Here is an 11,443-nt window from a genome sequence, read left to right on the forward strand (position 1 = left end):
GAGAAACACTTTGGCCTTAATTTTTTACCTGGGTCCCCGAAAGCAGGTCGCCTGCCTGGGAATTCCTGGGGCTCTCCTTCCTCTGGAGACAGACTGACCGGTCCTCTCAGGAGTCGGCAGCTGGGGTCTGAGTTCTAGTGCGAAGGCCGCGTGTGGGGTCCAGGTTTGCCCAGAAGGCAGCTGGGACCATCTACAGAGAACCTTGCAGAAGGCGGGGGGTCCTTGTGATGTTGACGGGCCCCACGGCTGGCTCGCGGGAGTCGGGCAGGAGAGAAAGGCGTTCACCTCCCAATCCGCCTCTGCCAAACGGGATCTGCTAGGAAGATCAGGGGGTGGGGTTCCCCCTCTCCTGGGAGGCAGGGAGGTCGTCTCCTTTGGGGCCTTGAAACTGAGTTTCAGGGGAAGCCTCAAATCTTGGCTGGTAAAGTCTGTGATGAGCCCCTGCTCGGCACTGGCCCGAGCCCCGCCAGCCCCACCAGGTGGCCGCCAGGCCACACCCGATGTTCACTTGGTCTGCCACGAATGCCAGTTGATCCCCGCCACCCATTTCTCAGGAGCCACGAACTCAGGTTGGGACAAGGATTTACTCTTTGCAGGAAAGGAGAAACCAGTCGCAGGCCTTACCCAGGGCTTTCGGGGTTCTTGTCTTGCCTCGCACAAAAGAATTTTAGGAGTAGACAAGCTGTGACGTGAAACATTTTATTTGGAGGGTTTTTCATGGTGTGGGCTGGAGCGATAGCACAGCGGTACGGTGTTTGCTCTCTGCGCAGCCAGCCCGGCCGAGCCGGGTTCGAGTCCTCTGCCTCTCGGAGAGCCCAGCAAGCTACTGAGACCTACCGAGACCCAACAACAAGTCTCAAAATGAAGACGTTGCCAAACACAGTAACAAGTCTCAAAATGGAGACGTTACTGGGCCCACTTGAGCATACCGATGAACAACGGGAGGCCAGTGTTTGTTATTTTTTTTTTTTTTTTTTTTGCTTTTTGGGTCATACCTGGCAATGCACAGGGGTTAGTCCTGGCTCTGCACTCAGGAATTACTCCTGGCGGTGCTCAGGGGACCATATGGGATGCTGGGAATTGAACCCGGGTCGGCCATGTGCAAGCCAAACGCCCTACCCGCTGTGCTATCGCTCCAGCCCCGCAGTGTTTTGTTGTGTGTTGATGGTGTGGAAGGGGGAGAGAGAGAGAGAGAGAGAGAGAGAGGAAAGAGACGCAAGAAGAGCCTGGTCTTCTCCAAGGGCAGATAGAGCCCCTACAAGAGGGAAGATGTGGGCAACACATGTGCTTGGCCACGTGGGCGCAAGCAGCACATGGGCTCGGGCGTTTATAGGGTTTATAGGTTCAAGGCGGCCTTTATAGGGTTTCTCCAACCTGCCCCAGCTGGGGCTTCTCCCTAGGTAAGAGTGCCTTGCCAAGGCTGTTGCTGAGCGGGTAGCGCCTTTGAAACTCCCTTTCTTGACCTTTGTTCCTGCTGGATCTTCTCTCGGAGGATGGGGCCAGCCTTCTCTGGTCTGGGCCAGCTGAGGGTTAAAGGGATCCAAGGAAGGAATTGAGGAATTGAGGGTTCTCGAGTAATTTCCTTCAGGCCCTCTCTGTAGGGAGGGGTCCAGTCTCCTCAGGGTCTGCAGCTGGAGGTCTCAGCAGGCCTTGATTTCTGGATCCACAAGGTGGGTCAGACTTACAGCTGGTGGCTTTACTTCCCAGGAATTTCATTGCCATCATGTGTGTGGGGGGAGGGGTGTGGCCTTCCCTAACCCACCTGCCTGCTTTGCTTGCCTCCGGGACTTGGCCTGTGTGCCTTGCACACAGCTGACCTAGATTCGATCCCTGGCCCCACAGTGTCCTCCCAGTCCCGCCAGGAGTGATCCTTGAGTGCAGAGCCAGGAGTCAGCCCCATGACCCGCTCGCTGTGATGCGTGAGTATCTGGAGCAGGAAGCACGGGCCAAGGCACTTAAAGTCTGTGAGGGGAGCTTCATGGTAATCACAAATCACAAATCATCCTGTTATTCGTCGATTGCCTCGAGCAGGCCCCAGTAACGTCTCCTTCATCCTAGCCCTGAGATTATATTCAAGGCTCTGTAGGAGAATGAGACCCATCGTTGTTACTGGTATTTGGCATATTGGGTACGCCACGGGGAGTTTGCCAGACTCTGCCGTGTGGGCAGGCTACATTCGGTAGCCTGCCAGGTTGTCCCAAGTAGGAGTGAGATAATAAGATGTCATGAAAAGATGGTAAAATAGGAGTAACAAAAATGTGCCTTTTGAGCATTCACGAACAGCTGCGTGGCGCTGAGTCCTGCACAGGACTTCACAGCCACCCCATCCTCTCCAGAACATTTTCATCCCCTAGCTGGGGCTGGCCCCACCCCTGGTCACCTCCCTCTGCCACGGGTGACTCCCAGTCTCGACTCAGTGCCTCCGCTCTGCCTGCCTCTGCGGTGGCTGGTCTGTTGGCTTTGCTGCGTGTTCAGCCCCAAGGCAACAGGCCAGGACCCAAACTTTTTTTTTTATAGTGAGACGTCATGAGGTACAGTTGCAGACTTACACATTTTTGTGCTTGGGTTTCAATTATACATTGATCAAACACCCATTCCTCCACCGGTGCCCATTGCCCACCACCACGGATCCCAGTAGCCCTCCCACCCCCCAGGACCCGCACTTTGAGCCAGAGAACGTCATCAGCGTCCGGACGAATGACCGTCCTGGAATCCCTCCCACCAGGCTCCCCCCAGCTGAGGGCGTGACTCCTCCCTGGAAGGAGGGCTTAAGTTCAGCGCCTGAGGAGTGGGAGGGAGGGGCGCCAGGTACACAGGGGAATTGAATTGGTCATTTTAAATCGCGCTTCTGAAAAGGAGGCCAATCCAATAATGGGCTGGCTGGGGGGTGGGGGTGGGGGAGGTAGTGGGAGGTGAAAGGAAGCCCCTTCCTCTTTTCCGGCCTCACCTACTCGCTGGAGCTTGGTACGTAACCCTCAGGGAGAGGGATCCTCTCGGGGAGAGCCCAGACCCAGAGACAGATTTCAGCGCTCCCGGGAACTGTGTTTCAACGCGCCGGCCTCAGATTTTAGGCCAGGGGCCTCCTACCCAGGCAGAGAACAGCGTAGGGACAGCCAGGCCGATGTCCGTTGGAGATCAAGCAAGGACGGCTGAAGGGGCGGCTAGGAATAGAGGCAAGGGGCCAGGGCTGACGGGCAGTGGGGAGGACGCTTGCCTTGGAACTGACCCGGGGTCAGTCCCCGGCACCCCATGTGGTTCCCCAAACCCCGCCAAGAGTAATTCCTGAGCACAGAACCAGGAGTCTTGAGCACTGCTGAGCGTGACCGCGAAAAGAAAGTAGGGAGGGATCCAGATAACCTCTTCTTATATTTTGTTTTTTTGCCTTTTGGGTCTTACCTGGAGATGCTCAGGGGTTCCTTCTGGCTCTGCACTCAGGAAATCACTCCTGGCGGTGCTCGGGGGACCATATGGGATGCTGGGAAATTGAACCCAGGTGGGACGCGTGCAAGGCAAACGCCCTACCCGCTGTGGTATTGCTCTATCCCCCAGATCCCTGTTTAGACTTCACCCTGGGGGCTGGGTGGTTGGGCCACACCTGTATCCTGCACCCCGCAGGGATCGGGCCTGGGTCGGCCATGGGCAAGGCAAACGCCTTTACTGTTTCATCTCTGCATCCCTAAACTTTACCTTCCCCCCCCCCCCAAGAGGGAGGGCAATCCTGCCCGGTGGCCCTGGCAAGGCTTGGCATCATATGATGAGCTGGGGATTAAGCCCAGTCCGCTCCAAGCTCCGAAATCCACCTTGCTGGCTGTGAGGAATCTCAGTGGAGTTCCAACGTCCCCACACCTTCCTCACCACGCTGCAATCTTTATTTTATGAAAGCCAACCTCGGGCTGGAGTGATAGTGAAAGAATCCCTATTGGGGCATTGAAGGGTTAAACGTTTTTATACACGCTTCAGCTAACTTTGCTTTCTGTAAACCGCTTGGCTGCTTTGCACCTGGGGCGGAACTTGAGCAAACAGGATATAACCTTCTTGCCTGGGCTGGGAGAGTGTAGCCTAAGAGTGTCACCAAGCGTTCCTGGAATTTACTGTGCCAGGAAAGACCAGACGCGCCCTAGCCACAATGCCTACGTACGTAAATGCTGACCATTGAATCTATAGGCCAAGGAGTGATGCACTTCTAAATGGATTGGTTAAGACACGTTTGTTACAAATCTATTGGCTATGAAATGCGCCGGCTTTGCTGTAAGGTCCAGTGAAGGCCTAAAGAAGATCCCCTTGGAAGAAGCTCAGGGCTCTCGGCCACTGCCCGCCCTGGGGTATGCTGTGGAGCCCCAGCATGCTGGTCTAAATAAACCCCGCTCGTACTCCTGCAGGAACTGTGTCCCTCTGGTCTCTCCACGCCTCCCCGGGCTAGGGGACTCCTGACCCTAACAGTAGCACAGCGGGTAGGGCGTTTGCCTTGCACCCAGCCGGCCCAGATTAAGTTCCCAGCATCCCACGTGGTCCCCTGAGCACAGCCAGGAGTAATTCCTGTGCAAAGCCGGGTGTGACCCTCCCCCCCCAGAAAAAAAAAACAACTTTAGGGCAGAGCCTAAGAGTGATTAAATAAATTACAATAAATTAAGTGATAAAATGCTTTAGTTAAATGAGTGATAAATTAGTTACTTAAAATTAAATAGACAAATAAGGGTAAATTTAAGGACTTGCAGGTCTCTGCGTTGACGGACAGCAGGTGCCGAACCTGGATGTGCACACTTAGGTCATGGAGGACACCATGGGCTAGGCCGCCACAATGACCACACCAGGAGCAAGTGGACAGCCTCATTGTGTGGATCGCTGAGGCTGGCCGCCCTGAGGAACTAGGCCGCCCTCTACCTTTCTGCTGACCATGGCCTCGCTGCTCTCTGCCTTTGTGCCTGCATCCAGCAGACCCTGCGAACCCCCCATGCTTCCAGCACGGGCCTCCACCTTCTCTTAGGGGTTGGAGCCATAGCACAGCGGGTAGGGCATTTGCCTTGCACGTGGCCGACCCAGGTTCGATTCCCAGCATCCCATATGATCCCCCCGAGCACCGCCAGGAGTAACCCCTGTGCATTGCCGGGTGTGACCAAAAAAGCAAAAAAAAAAAAAAGATGCAGCTATTTTTATCAGGGAGTCACAATCTGGATTGCCCCAAATCTAAAATCAAAATGATGGGCAGCCCACCATTTTGCAGAACCTTATTGTTGATGAACACTCCCCTTTGAAACGAACACTCCTTCCCTTTCCCGTAATGACTGAGCACGGACTGGGAGTATTATCCAAAACCTCGGCTCAATTAATGCCTAGGCTTAGAGCACTAGAGGCTACCCAGCGCCATATATGGAAGGGACTCTCTGACAAGTATCGCCCAGGCTCTGTCTCCCCACCCCTATTCTGTAGGTGATTGGGTATATGTGAGGAAGCACCAGGTCTGGAATCTTGAACCCCGCTGGAAAGGACCCTACCTTGTTCTCATCACCCCTACTGCTGTCCAGGTCGCCGGGATCGCTACGTGGGTCCACGGCAGCCCTCTCAAACCTGCCCCTGCCCCCGATGCTGGACCTACAGCTGAGCCAGCTCCCGCTGACCAATGGCTCGTGCGGCGTCACCCTTCGGGTCCCCTCAAGCTCCTGCTGGCGCGAGGTGCTTCTGGACACAGGAGCGGCGGACTCAATTGTCCCTCTGGTCCCTGACGATTCTTCTCCTAGTCGTCCCCCAGGTGCTGCACGCTGACAGCCCTCATCAACTGTACAGGCAGACTTGGGTCATCCGAAGCGGAGAAGACTACGAAGTTTGGAACACCACGGTGTGTAGTGCTGTGCCCCTTCACCAGTGTTTTCCCGATCTGTATTTTTCATTAGAAGACGCCTGGGGGTATTTTAAGGGCGCTTGGAACAAACACCAGGCTCGAATCTCCATGAGGCGCAACGGGTTCTTCACGTGCCCGGGGTTCAGGCCTGGGAAGTGGAGGAAAACATGCCGAGGACCAGAGTCTTACTACTGTGCCAGCTGGGATTGTGTAGATTCCAATGATGGCTATTGGAAGTGGGCAGTTGCGCCCGACCTCGTTGAGGTCCAGTTTGCGGTGCCCCTGCGTTATACTCCGCAGGGTGTCCAGTATCATCAGAATATGACCCAGGTCAAGATTTCCTTTACAGAGAAAGGGAAGAGAGAGGGGCGTTGGGTCAAGGGACTTGAGTGGGGTTTGATGTTACATGCTAGACCGTGGCACGGCGTCATCCTCCAGATCCTCCTTAAGGCGGAGCCTGTGCAAGGAACGATCGGGCCTAACGGGGCTCTTAAGCCCCTCAACTCCAGCTCCATCCCTCCACCCTCTCAGAGATCTCAAACAAGCAGCCTTCCAGACCTTGAATACCACAGCCCCTAACCTGACCGAGGCCCGATGGCTCTGCTACAGCCCTGCCCCTCCCTTTTATGAGGCCGTTGGTGTCAATGCCTCTTACGACATCAGCTGCACAGCACCTTCCGGCTAGGTTTCCCGCACCCGCCAAGGTCTGACTCAGACCACACTGGGGGTAGTTCCCAGGATTCCATGGCCAAACTTAGAGAAGGCCTCGAACAGCGCAGAAGGGAAAGGGAGGCTCGGGAAGGCTGGTTCGAGTCATGGTTCAAGCAGTCCCCGTGGCTAGCTACTCTCCTCTCGACCTTGGCTGGTCCCCTCCTGATCCTCCTAGTCATGGTGACCCTAGGACCCTGCATCTTGAACCAGTTAGTGAATTTTGTTAGAGAGCGCGTCAATTCTGTGCGACTCCTGGTTCTAAGACAACAGTATCAGACACTGTCACCCCCTGACGAAAGTTACTCTTAACCACGAGTCCTTAAGTAAGGCCCAGACCTTCCCATGATCTCTAGGATTAGAGACGCTCTTTAGAAGAAGTGGGGAATGAAAGGATCCCTATTGGGGCATTGAAGGGTTAAAAGTTTTTATACATTGCTTTCTGTAATGCAATTGGTTAAGAAAGGACGTGTTTGTTACAAATCTATTGGCTATGAAATACGCGGGCTTTGCTGTAAGGGCCAGTGAAGGCCTAAAGAAGATCCCCTTGGAAGAAGCTCGGGGCTCTCTCAGCCACTGCCCGCCCTGGGTGTGCTGTGGAGCCCCAGCATGCTAGTCTAAATAAACCCCGCTCATACTCCTGCAGGAACTGTGTCCAGTCTGGTCTCTCCGCGCCTCCCCGGGCTAGGGGACTCCCAACCCTAACACAGCGGGTAGGGCGTTTGCCTTGCACGCAGCCAGCCTGGATTAAGTTCCCAGCATCCCATATGATCCCCTGTGCATCGCCAGGTGTGACCAAAAAAAGCAAAAAAAAAAAAAAAAAAACCCAAAAAGATGCAGCTATTTTTATCAGGGTGTCACAATCTGGATTGCACCAAATCTAACCCCGTTTTTTTTTCAATTTAAAAGGGCGCAGCTACTCCCCATGGTGCTAAGTGGGGCATTTGATTTCCTCTCCGTTTGCTTTGGGATCCATCCCAGAGTCTCCACCATGCCAGCCATGTTCTGTCACTGCTAAACCTGTGGTCCTGGTGTCCCGTTTCAGACGTGCCAGCTGAGTGGGTCCCCCGCAGCGGGTCAGGCTATGGGGACTCTGCATCAGCCGGGTCCAGCGCCCACCCGGTGAGCCTCAGGGCCCCAGAGCCTGCTTCCTGCCTATTAAGCGGAGGCTTGTGCCTGTAATCGCTACAGCAATTGCACCCATGTGGTGGGTTAAAGGTTTAAGGTTTAAATTATTTACATGCTTGAGACGAGCCTCCAACTTGGCCTTCTGGGCTGAAGGCATGTTAGCTGAGCCGAAGGCTCTCAGAATCGGCTTGTTTCTCTGTCAGCCTCCTGCCCATCTTCCCCGTCTCAGACCCTAGAAGAGCCCCGATTTTCCATCCCAGGCAGCTGAATTCTAGGCTAGACTCTCCCAGCCCAGGGCAGCTGGTAAACGGCTTTTTAATTGCCTTGATGGCCCTGCCCTGGGGGAAGTTGGTCTTGGGGTGGGGGCAGAGAATGGCCACCTTGAAAGGCTGTTCTGCCCAACATAGGGGTGGGGAGCCTTAGTGTCCAGACTCCTTGAGTCCAGCAGTACTGGGGCAGGCACTGGTGCACACGCCCCCGTCAACCTGGGCCAGCTAGCACTTGGCCTGCGGGTCCTCTTGTTCTTGGAACTGAAGAAATGCCTCACTGTGCACTGGAACCAGGACTGCGCTGTTGCTGGGAACTGCAGTTTGACAGCTGAGAGCTGCTCCCGTGGTCTTCAGCCAGACTGCTGAAGACTGCTGACCGCCTTGTCTCCAGACCTGACCTCGGAATCCGTCCTCAAGGCTCCTGTCCCTAAAACATCCCTGGTTGAGACCACACGGCCTGGGTCACGGACCTAAACCCCAGCCAGTCATACTGGCAGCTCACTTTTTTTTTTATTATTTAATTTATTTTATTTTTTTAAGTAATTTATTTTAGATATATTTTTGTTAGTATTTATTTTATTTAGAAATTTAACCTTAAATTATTTAATATTTATTTTTAAGTTATTTTGATCACTTATTTAAGTGCTTTACTATTTAAGCCCTTTTTTTTGGTCCTCAGGAACAATCCGTTTATTCACAACAGCATTTCAGGACGAGGGGCAGCTCTGCTGCCCCTTACAAAGCCTCCCCCGGCACCACCCCTGCTTGAGCACGGGGCCCCAGGACGCTGAGACACTGGGGTCCGAGGGTCTGAGAGGCTGCCCCCCCCCCCCCCCCCCGTCCACACAACACAGTCCAGTGTCCCACGGCTGCCCCAGCTGTTCATCGGAGTAGAAAGGAAAGCCACAGTCTCTCACAGGGGTCTCACTGGCAGAGGGGTCTGCTGGGCTTGTGGCAGGCTCTGGCCTGGCCTGTCCCACTGGTCTGAGCATCTTGCTTGGAGCAAGGCAAAATTTTGGCAAAAATAAAACCCGAAGAGAAACCGTGAAAACAGTGAGAGGACAGTAAATATCAGGGACTGGGTGAGGTGCAGGCTGTCCCAGGCGGACGCCAGGGGACATCCCCTCTCTACAGTGCAGGACCTCACTGAGGACTGGGTGCTGGAGGCCCGTGCTGGAAGCATGGGGGTTCGCAGGGTCTGCGGGACGCAGGCACATAGGTCGAGGCAGCTGATTGCCCAGACAACACCGGGCCCTTCCATTCTGTCCCTGGTGGTTGCCACTGAGAGGCCTGCTCTGGGGTCGTGGCAGTCTGCACAATAAGGCTGACCACTTGCTCCTGTGGTGTGGTTAGTGTGGTTGCCTAGCTCATGGAGTCCCATCGCCGAAGTGTGCACATCCAGGTTATGCACCTGCTGTTCAAACCTGTCCATCACCACAGAGGCCTTCTGCAAGTCCTTAAATTTAATCCCTTATTTGCCTAATTTCTTTAATTTTAAGTAATTTATCACTGATTTTAACTAAAGTATTTTATCACTTTACTGTAATTTGATCACTCTTATTCAATTCTAAAAATAGCCTTTTTACTTGTATTTAGTTTTGCTTACCATTTGTATAGTTTTGATTTATTTGCTAGTTTAATTTTGTTTATATTTACTGTAATTGATTTTGTATTAGGTGTTTTTAAATGGGTCTCATTCTCCTAACCCTGAAAGAGCCTTGAATATGGCACTTTTTTAAAATCTCAGGGCTAGGATGAAGGAGACATTACTGGCGCCTGCTCGAGGCAATCGAGACAATTTTGTGATGAATTTATAGTTTTATATTTTGTCTTAAGTAAATTTTATTGTAATTCATTTATGATAATTCTGTTGGTTTGGGGACACACCCATTTGTACCCAGGCGGGCGCATTCCTGTTGTGTTTGGGGGATCTTGGGGTTCTGGGGATCAAACTCTTCAGCTCTTTGTTTTTTTGCTGTATACTTTATTTGCATTCATCTAATGAAATTTTGGTTTCGATGTTTATACTGAATTTTCTCGTGATTCTGGCTACGGTGACCCGGGAGGCCCCATCTGTGGCTGTGTGGGGGCAGCTTTGCCTGGTCATGTGGGGGCGGGTCTGCCCGGGCTTATGTCACCCTGTGGCTGAGGAGCCTGGGGTTGAAATCTGCCCCAATAGCCTTTGTCAACCCTGGACCCTTGACTCACTGGTAGTCAGTCTTGCCCCAAGTCCAACCTGACTGTCTGGGGTCAGCGCCCATCCCTCCCTGGGGGCTGAACTAGAGATGGAATCCCATCTGGGGGCCAGAGTGATAAGTAGTGGGGTGGTTAGGGTGTTTGCCTGGCATGAAACCAGCCTGGGTTCGATCCCATATGGTCCCCCAAGCACTGCCAGGAGTAATTCCTGAGTGTAGAGCCAGGAGGAACCCCTGTATGTCTCTGAGTGATGGGAGCCTGGTCTGGGCACACCCTGGTGAGTGGCTGTCTGATGCTGTTGAGTCCCCTTGGGTGGTTTCTGTTTGGTTTGGGGCCTGCCCCCAGCTCCCTTGGGCTGGAGAGATGGCCCCTAAGTGGCGCTCTGTCCTCGATCCAATACATCTCCTGGTTTCAGACTTTATTAGGAAGACAATCCTTAAATGCTATTTACACAGTCTGGGCTCAGCCCAACATGAAGCCATTAACCACATCTCAGACCATGTTCACCGACTGGGGACAGCGGCCAGCACCGGGCTTCATGAATGGGCACATGGGACAAGCTCTAGGACTCAAAAGAACCTCTAGGTTCATCAGGAAATTGTAGCAGCATCTCAGCCTGGCAGGACCTTTCCTTCTCTTGGGCCCAGAAAACTGAAAGATGGTCTCAGGGAGATGCCAAGAAACGCCCCATCTCTCAGCCCTGCAACTCGGTTTGCTTGCCTTCCCTGCGATCTCAGGTTAAGGGGGTCCCTTAAAAATTCCAGGACCAAGAAAAAGCTCCTTTTCCTACCCTGAGTGGCTCTCAGAAGACACCAAACTCAACCTCTGGCCCCTCCCTGCTGGCATGAACCTGGATAGAGACTGGGATGCTGGCTGAAATATCTGGTCGCTAGTTGGCCAGAATAAGCTGTTTCACAAATCATCTGACAAGTGGCCCGAGTTGGGCAAGGTGTGGGGCGAGAGTTTGGTCTTGGGGAGGCGGTGGGGGTCTCATCCCAGGGCCATGGGATTCAAAGAGGTGTGGGGAGCACTTCAATAAATATAAATAACTTGCGTGGTCCCAGCACCCAGCTGGTCCAGCCCCAACTCTAACATGTTCTAGAACCTTCTAACAAACTAAGAAGCCATGGACTTGATGCAGGTGGCCCTTTGCTCTACTCCTGGCATTGGGGCCTTTCCACGAGGGGAGGAAGTGGGTTCCAGAAGAATAAATTAAAGGGCCTGGAGTGATTTCATTGAGCGCCCCGCGTCCACATCGTCTGCACAACTGTGAGTCCCTTCAGACCTGTCATGGGGTTGGGTGGGG

The sequence above is a fragment of the Sorex fumeus genome, unplaced genomic scaffold, assembly GCF_029834395.1.
Source record: "Sorex fumeus unplaced genomic scaffold, SorFum_2.1 ptg000025l, whole genome shotgun sequence".
NCBI classification, from domain to species: Eukaryota; Metazoa; Chordata; class Mammalia; order Eulipotyphla; family Soricidae; genus Sorex; species Sorex fumeus.